This window comes from Cynocephalus volans, chromosome 2 (genome assembly GCF_027409185.1).
Source record: "Cynocephalus volans isolate mCynVol1 chromosome 2, mCynVol1.pri, whole genome shotgun sequence".
Lineage (NCBI taxonomy): Eukaryota > Metazoa > Chordata > Mammalia > Dermoptera > Cynocephalidae > Cynocephalus > Cynocephalus volans.
Window position 1 is genome coordinate 112,288,854 of NC_084461.1, and position 9,189 is coordinate 112,298,042.

General features: G+C 37.1%; 1 long non-coding RNA gene across 1 annotated transcript; it reads right to left on the reverse strand.

The window, feature by feature from the left end:
• Positions 1-417: 417 nt before the first annotated feature.
• On the reverse strand, positions 418-6,826 carry LOC134366516 (uncharacterized). Its single transcript, XR_010022328.1, has 3 exons — positions 6,664-6,826; positions 3,346-3,715; positions 418-668 (listed from the first exon to the last, which is right to left on the reverse strand). It is a non-coding gene; the product is annotated as an uncharacterized LOC134366516 (long non-coding RNA).
• Between the last annotated feature and the right edge of the window lie 2,363 nt (positions 6,827-9,189).

Genomic DNA, 9,189 nt, shown 5'->3' on the forward strand with positions numbered 1-9,189 from the left:
TTCTGTTTTGTTTTGGATAAATATTCAGCCTGTTTGCATTCAGTCTTTGGCCTGCACTTTTTCTGTGACCTTGAGAAAATTAGTTAACTTTTTTGTACCTTATTTCCTCATCTGTAAAGTGGATATGATATGAATAGCATCTTCCCCAAGCAGTTTAAAAAAACAAAAAAACAAAATAAGGGATGAGAACAGTGCCTGACTAACAAGCTTTCAAGAAATATAGGCTCAATAAGTATTACAATGCAGAAGATATCTTTTATATGAGTACCTTGCTAAAATACTGTTATTTAAATACATACCTCAACATGAAACTCTGCCATTAAAAATTAGACTAATGACAACTTTTATAAATTGAACTTTTGTGATTATTTTATTTATTTTTACAAATTCAGAATATAATAAGGAAGATGATCAGTTAAAGTGAAGATTAATTCGAGCTCTGTGCCAAAAATAAAAGTTTTATCTTTGGAACTAGCACAGACCTCTAGGCATTGAGAGACAAGGTTTATCTTTTTCATTCCCAGAAGTGCTCTTTCATCATACTTTTTTTTTTTTTTTTCTTGAGCCAACTTTCAAAATATTTGGAAGCAGAAAGGATTTACTCTCAAGTTTCTCATCACTGTTTTGCTGGTGACCTTGGTAAAGTCAGTTAAATTCCTTCATCTTTCCTATAAAATGGAAGTAAAAAATGGAATCATTCAGCACATTAATCAATGATCTTTGGAATGCTTAAAATTCTGCAACAATATTAAATATCAAAATATGAATATTTGAAAATAATGTATTTCTGTTCGTGTTCCAAAAAGAATTAAATCATACATTTTATTGATAAAACAAGATAGGTTGCACATGTGACAAATGCTACTTTGTAATCCCCAGGTAACATATTCAATGCAGAAACATTTATTGTGGATGTTCTCTAGTAATGTAATCCCTTCCCCTTCCAGCCTGACTCCCCTTCTAAAATAAATAGAGGCTGTTGCAGCTATTTTTAGTTTTAAATTAGTTTTAAACAGGGAAAACATTAATCTTGCGATTACCCTCCTCACAGAATTCTTAGCCTGAGCTTTCACAGAGGTCACACTGTTCCTTTGAGTGATCTGTAACTGAAATTTCAAAGAATACCCAGCTAGTGAGTCGAGGGGTGAAACTATGTGTTTACTTAAATATCTCACCGGGGAGGACAAAATATGAGAATGATATGTCCTCTAACTTTTGCAAGGGAATCTTTGGCAATAAATCCTGTTGACTCTTTGGAATCGGATAGCTCTGCTCAGTACGTTGGACAGATTTCCAGGATATCAGGTTATTGGCTGCAGCCTTTGGTGGTGAGGTTTCTATGGAGTAAACACTTCTGGCGAGATGTCTACAATTGGTACTTTGATAGAATCTCACTGGAAGAGCCAGTGGGGTAGCACTTATGGTCAGCTGCTGTCCTCTTCAGCTACTCTTCTCAATGTGTAACGTCCCCTTTTGGACCTGGGAAACACCTGCCTGTTTTCTTGAATTGTTCTACATTACTGAGTCCTTTTCTACCTTGCTTACCATTCTGGGTAATTTAAATTTAAGAGATGAAAATTTCCAAATAGTGCAAGGTCACATTTTTCATTAATCAATTTATTTAATTGTCAGCATACATTACTCAGTGCCTAATGGGTATCAGGCACTGTACTAGGTCCTCCTTAAGTTTACAGAGATAAAACCAGTACCTACTCTTGAGTGCTATACATTCTAGTTGGGAGGCAGAAGGGATTCAGTTTCTGCTTATTGACTACTTAATAACTTTTGAAGAAGTTAACATTTTGAAGAAATTTTGCCCCAGATGCCATTTAAGTTTGATTTGTATGTCAATTTACCTTCTAGAAACAAACTTATTCTTCATAAGCTTTTCAGTAAATATAATTTTAAAGCACTTCATAGAATTCAGTAAAATATGATACATGAGTAAATGTTATTGAAATATGTAGATGCTTTGAATGAGGTCTTCAGATCTCAGAACCACCCAAAGTTTAATTTCTAGAAATGTCTTTAAGATGAATATAAAGAAAATGCTTCGATTTAAGCCAAATCAAGAAACGTAAGTTCTAGGAAGACAAATTAAATGAGTTAAATGATGAATGAAAAGAGTTATCCAGGTAATTCAGACCCCTTCTCCCCACAGGAACCAATACTAAAATCTATAAATAGGGAGGGGATTGATATTCAGATAAACTGATCTATGAACAGTATCCATACTACCTGAAACTTCTGGTTAATTTAAGGATAGGAATTACTTGTAATCATCTTTAATTACCTTATATTTCCTGATCAGCACACTGCCTTACATATAACAAATATCCAATAATTATTTGTTGCATAGCAAAGAAGTGGATTGAGTTAAGTCAAGTATCTAAATATCTACTTATCCCCATGGTCACTAAACACTGGCTGTGATAAACGGTCATAGTCTGACTCTTAATGTCAAAAACATAGAAGGCCTGTTACTGCCTTCTTCTCTCTTTCTACCCACCCCCTCGCATTTTAAAAATTACTAGTAGGCCCTCTGTGAGGGAATTTTGTTTTTTGGGGTGTAGGGAATTTCCTTAGGACTCAATTTTTATTTAGGTCCAAGGTTTACTTTCTAACCCTCCTTTCAGTTCTACGTAAGCAACATATTTAAAAACAGAAATATATTGATGGTTTGTTCCTTTTAAGCTAATCCCATATATGAGATACTTGAAATTCCTACTTTTTAGGAGTCACTTGCTACAACGTTTGAAATGGAATTTAGTATATTAAACATTTACTTAATAAATACACCAAAACAGAAGAATTGGGGTGATAGATTATTTTACATTTAAACATCCACTGGCAAAAACTAACCAACTGTTTTTCAATTTAATTTGACGGGATCTTCTTGGCTGGAAATCTTCCTACACTCAGCTAAACTGGCACTCTTCATGTTTTAAAGAGACGTGTGGATTTTCAAACTTAATCGTTAAATCCCTCATAGTTTGGTCCCTGCTATAATTCACCAATTCCCTTCTTGTTAAAGGAAAGGCTTGAAGAGGAGGGGCAAAATTATTTTTAGGAAATCAATACCAAATATTTTTATAAAATGAATAACAATAATGAAATGGAATGAGTGTGGAACATTTTTGCTCAAGGAGATGAGAATGCTTGCATCATGGCTTATAATTTACATTTCATCATCCATTTTCCCTATTATACATTTAATATGAGGAAGGCTCCAAATTGCTACATCCTTTTCCTTTGCTCAGTCATTTCTTTGACAAACATGCATACAGAGTTTCCTATGTGGAAAGCAGTTTACTGGACATACATTACATCAGAGAGCATCATTACCTGCAACCTGTTTAAAATCTAAGAAGGGAGCTGAGGATCACAAACATCCCAGCAAGTTACAGACTGAGTGATAGGTCTCTGCTGGTTGAACATCCCGGAAGAGGTGCCATGTATCTTAGATCTTAAAGAATAGGTAGAATTTCAATATGCAAGACCAGAAGAAAAGAAGAGGAATAAATGAGGTGATGGAAAAAACACGGAACTGGAAAGTAGCAGATCAGAGTCCCTGCTTCTATCAAAATTTACTTCATGAACTCCAGGACCTCAGGATCTTCATTCACAAAATCAGGAATTGGGTTAGGTAATCTCCAACTTCTCTTCCAGCTCCACCATTCTATGACTATATGGCATTCCATGCAAGGGCAATGGCCTGAGAAAAGGCAAGGAATTAGTATGAATGGTCACAGAATGAGTAGTAATCAAGATTAGCTGGTATGTAGCGTATATGTTGAGAAAAATAGTAGTAGGCTTTGGTCTTGAATATCAAACCGAGGAGACTATCTTCAAAAATGTTAATAATCATCACAAGATCTGATTTGAAAACAGTATTGGATTTCAGTTTGGAAGAGCAAAACCTTTTGAGTCTGCTGCACACATCATCTGACATTCAGAAAACAGCGCTGAATGGCCAGTTATTTGCATGAGGTTTTGTTGCTCTTCCCACTGTATTTCCAGTTGCTCCAATTAATTGCTTTAGAAAGGTTTAGTGATTTCTTTTCTTGCTCTTTTCGGAGAGGAACTAGTCTCAATGGTGGGTAAATTTAGGTGTTTGGGATCTTTAAGACACTGAGTTATCAATCTGGGCATCTCAAAGGAGGAGCCAAGGCCCTTCACCAGCATTAGGAACCTCTCCTTCTACACTGTTTATTATATTGGTTGCTGGGTTTTGTCAACATGTTGGTGGCTTTGGGAATTCATAAAAGAAGATATGCTATTTCAGCTTGTAAAATCTTTGGGAGGGATATCTTTCTCCAAGCCAGGCTTGGTCAAGACAAATTCATTGGGAGAGGCCGTGTGACTCCCTGGCCATACACACACAGGTAGAATAAGATTCTTCCAGCTAAACAGAGCTTTATCTTGCTCTGCATGCCTTTGCTATCCTAATGCATCATAGCTAATACATGAAGGAGCAAGGAGCTGGGGCTGTAACAGTTTAGACTTTATTTTATGAACAGAGAGAAATAATTTTTTTAAAAAAATTTTTGAGTAGGGAGTGGCTTGGTTTGAATCTTTCATTATAAGATTGATTTGGAAACAGAATGCAACATGAATGAGGGAGACTGGAGTAGGGAGACTGTACAGGCAGAGAAATTCACTGGATGCACTGTAAGAAGCCTGAACTAGACAATGATAGTTAGACTGGAATGGAAGAAATTTAAGAAATGTTGAGAAGGAGATTAGAATGATCTAAAACTACACTGTACAATAGAAATACAAAGAAATCCATATATGTAATTTAAATTTTCCTGTGGCCACATTAAAACAAGACAATAAATAGAAGAAATTAATTTTAATAATATATTTTTATTGCCCTATATATCAAAAACATTGTTATTTCAAACTGTAATCAGTGTAAGAAAAGTATTTGTGAGAGACTTTATATTCTTGTTTATTGAATTAAGTCTTCAACATTTTGTGTGTACTTTGTACTTACAGGTCTCATTCCAGACTGGCCACATTTCAAGTGCTCAATAGCCACATGTGGTTAGCATCTATCATATTGTTCTGCACAGTTCTAGATTGACAACAAATCCTATATGAACTAGAGTCTGGAAGAATGGGAAGGGAGAAACTGAGGGCTTGAATCAAAAGGAAGAAGAGTGGCTCCTTTATTAAAGCTGGAAGTCTCAGAAGATGCATGTGATTGGGGGAATGAGCAAGGAATAATTCCATCATTTTGACTTAAAGTTTCCATTAAAACACCTGTTGGAAAATATATGGCAAGCAATTGTAAAGTTAGGGTTAAAATCCAGCATGGAAGACAGAACTCAGACTGGAGATACAGCCTTAGGAACTGGTTCTACGGTGGTGGAATTGGAATGGAGGTATTCAATGTGGCTACTAGTGCAGGGAGAGGAGAAAGCCTGAGCAACCCTGCAATTGGAGGGTACAAGGAGGAGGGCAATCTGGCAAAGCAGAAAGGGCCACAGTCAGAGCCTGGGAAGACAGCCAGGGCTGGCGGTCCCTGAATGAGGGACCCTGGAGCTGGAGTCTGCCCAGGATTCAGAAGGCACAAAAGGCAGGAGCGAAATGGAAGCATGAGAAGAAAGTTATGGTAAGATGTGGGTGTTCTCAAGTTTCATTTTCATTCTGCCATTAACCAAATAACTTTAGAGAAACTACTCCATCTTTCCGAGTCTTCATATTCTAATTGTAATAATATTTTCTTACGTGCCCAACACTGTGTTAAGTGCTTAAAAACATTACCTCATGTAGTTTTTACAAAAACCTTATGGAATATATTTTAAGGGTTATACTGAGATAGGGCATCACTAGATGATGATATGGCCAAGGGACTCATTTATAGCTTACCTTAGACACCTCGTTTTCTAATGAAATTCTCAAGAGGTAGACAGACGCATAAGGGACATGGAAAAATCACGGATGTGGTACCCTTTACATAAGCTGGGTTTCTTCCCTGAACCCCAATTCTGGCCTCTAATAAAAAAGGCTGAAATGCACGAGCCTTTTAATCCTCATCGGGGAGAAGGCTGTGACTCAACTCACCACCCAGCTGTTTCAAGGGGACATGCCAGAGACAGTCATACCCACATACACATCTTTCTTGTGCCCAACTGACCTGCCACTGATAAAAATGGCCCAATAAGTAAGCCGGTCTCTAACAAATCAGATTAGGTGGGAAGGGTAAAGAGGAGTGATGGGGGAGGGGTGGAGAAGTTAAATACTTCATATCTTTTCCCTTGAAGCCTCCAGAAACTTCTGTTGTTCCTATATTATAAATGAGGAAACTAAGGCCCAGACAGTTTAAACGACTTTATAGAGTGGCAGAATTCAGATTCAAAAGCAGGTCTGCCAAAAGCCTCTTAATAAATAAATGGACTTGGCTACTTAGAACTAACATTTTATGCTTCTGTAAGTATTTCAGTAGAAAGCAGGATTCCCACCAATGTATTTTGACTTCTAAAGGCACGTTATTTGCGTTACACTCCACTGTCTTTCTTCATCATTGCTCATTTCATTTCTACAAGGCCAATTAATGTGGCTGTATTGCACTGATGTGAGAACACACAGGCAGAGTAGCAACAGAAACACACTCTAAGTTGCACACAGTTATGTGGAACTAATGTTATTACTTACTGACAGACTTTCGATGTGTTGTCCCCTCCAAAGCTCATGGAAATGTGATCCCCAGTGTGGCAGTGCTGGGAGCTGTTTGAGTCATGGAGGTGGATCCCTCATGAATGGATTAATGCTCTCCTTGGGTGGTGGGATTAATGAGTGAGTTCTCGCTCTGTTATTCCTGTGAGAGCTGGTTGTTTAGAGGACTCTGGCACCTTCTCTCTCTCTCTCTCTCTATCTCTCTCTCTCTCTCTCTCTCGCTTCCTCTCACCATGTGATTTGCTTGTACTTGCCAGCTCCCTGCCACTTTCTGCCATGAATAGAAGCAGCCTGAGGTCTGCATCAGATGCAGCTGTCCCAGAATCGTGAGCCAAATAAACCTCTGTTCTCTATAAATTACCCCGTCTCAGGTATTCTGTTATAGCAACACAAAAATGGACTAATACATTTATCCTTCTTCTTGGCCTAGTTTTGATTTTTAATTCTTTTATCTCGCATTTCAAATATGTACATATTTCACACTTTATAAATTCAGAAATTTATAAATTTATTTGATATATATGAAATTCTATATACATACATATATTATATATGCATATAATATATATATATATGAGGGTACTTCAAAAAGTTCGTGGAAAAATTCGTATTATCTTTCAATTCTATTTTTCCATGAAATTTTAGAAGTACCCTTGTATATTCATCTACATATATTTTCCCTCTAAGTTAAACATCATTTCTAGGCCTTTAGGCATATTATATTATGCCCTGACCAGAACCAGAACACCAGGTTATTATATTAGGGTTGCTCTTAAAATCAAGTTTGCCTTACCAATCTTATCTAACGTCTTCTAAGTTAGGGATCTGAAAAAGGTCAAGGATTGGGGAAAGATATTACCTTTTAGGCTTTTGGCGGAGGCTAACTGATCATTCTTGCCTTGTGTTTGGAATAAATCTGTCATTTAATTCAGGCCTTGACTCCCATGTCTTCTCAAATAGATTATTTATCTTTTAGAAACTGAGATTAAAATGACTTTGGTTTCTTCAAACCAATGCCAGTCAACTTTTTGTGAAAGTTGTCAATTTAGAAATTCAAACAATGGGGCTGGCCCATGGCTCACTCCGGAGAGTTCGGTGCTGATAACACCAAGGCCCCGGGTTTGGATCCCATATAGGGATGGCCGGTTAGCTCACTGGGTGAGTGTGGTGCTGACCACACCAAGTCAAGGGTTAAGATCCCCTTACCAGTCATCTTTAAAAAAAAAAGAAATTCAAACTACGATTTTCATTCAACTGTAGCAAAATAGTCATCATTTGTAGAGTGCTTTCTATGCACCAGGTATTATACAAGAGGTCTTCAAAAAGTTCATGGAAAGTGCCTATTCTGAAAAACCTATGCATGGATTGCAAAAATTTTTTGTACCAAAATAAGCTTGTGTTAACTTCTTATGTCTGAACAGAATATAGTTTTAGGCACTAAGAAGGATAAGACATAAGTTTGAAAAGAGCCCCTATCAGAACAGCATGAATTCTGCTAAAATTGAAGCAGGAATGAATATCAAATTTATAATGAAGCTTGGGTGGAAGAATCATGAAATCACTGATGTTTTATGAAAAGCTTATGGGGACAATGCCCCCAAAGAAATCAGCAGTTTACAAATGGATAACTCATTCTGTGAAGGGATGAGACAGTGTTGAATATGAAGCCTGCAGCAGCAGACCATCCACATCAATTTGTAAGAAAAAGTTAATGCTGTTCATGCCCTAATTAGAGAGGACCAATGATGAACAGCAGAAACAATAGCCAACACTGCAGACACCTCAATTGCTTCAGCTTACACAATTCTGACAGAAAATTACAGTTGAGCAAATTTTCTGCTCGATGGGTGCCAACACTGTTGCACTCAGATCAGACAAGAGCACAGCTTTCAGTGGAAATTTTAAACGAGTGGGATCATGATCCTGAAGCATTTCTTTAAAGAATTGTAACAGGAGATGAAATATGGATTTACTAGTACAATCCTGAAGACAAAGCAAAATCAAAGGCCTGGCTACCAAGAAGTGAAAGTGGTCCAGTCAAAGCAGAAGTAGACCAATCAAGAGGAAAGGTCATAGCAACAGTTTTTTAGGATGTTCAAAGTACTTTGTTTGTTGACTTTCTGGAGAGCTTAAGAATGATAACATCTGCTTATTATGAGAATGTTTTGAGAAAGTTAGCCAAAGCTTTAGGAGAATGACACCCAGGAAAACTTCACCAGAGAGTCTTCTCTCCCACGACAATGCTCTTGTTCATTCCTCTCACCAAACAAGGGCAATTTTCTAAGAGTTCCAATGGGAAATCATTAGGCATCCACTTCACAGTCCTGATTTGGCTCCTTCTGACTTCTTTTTGTTTCCTAATCTTAAAAATCTTTAAAGGGCACACTTTTTTCTTCAGTTAATAATGTATAAAGACTGCATTGACATGGTTAAATTTCGCTTCTTTAGGGATGGACCAAATGGCTAATATCATTGCTTACAAAAGTGTCTTGAAGTTGATGAAGC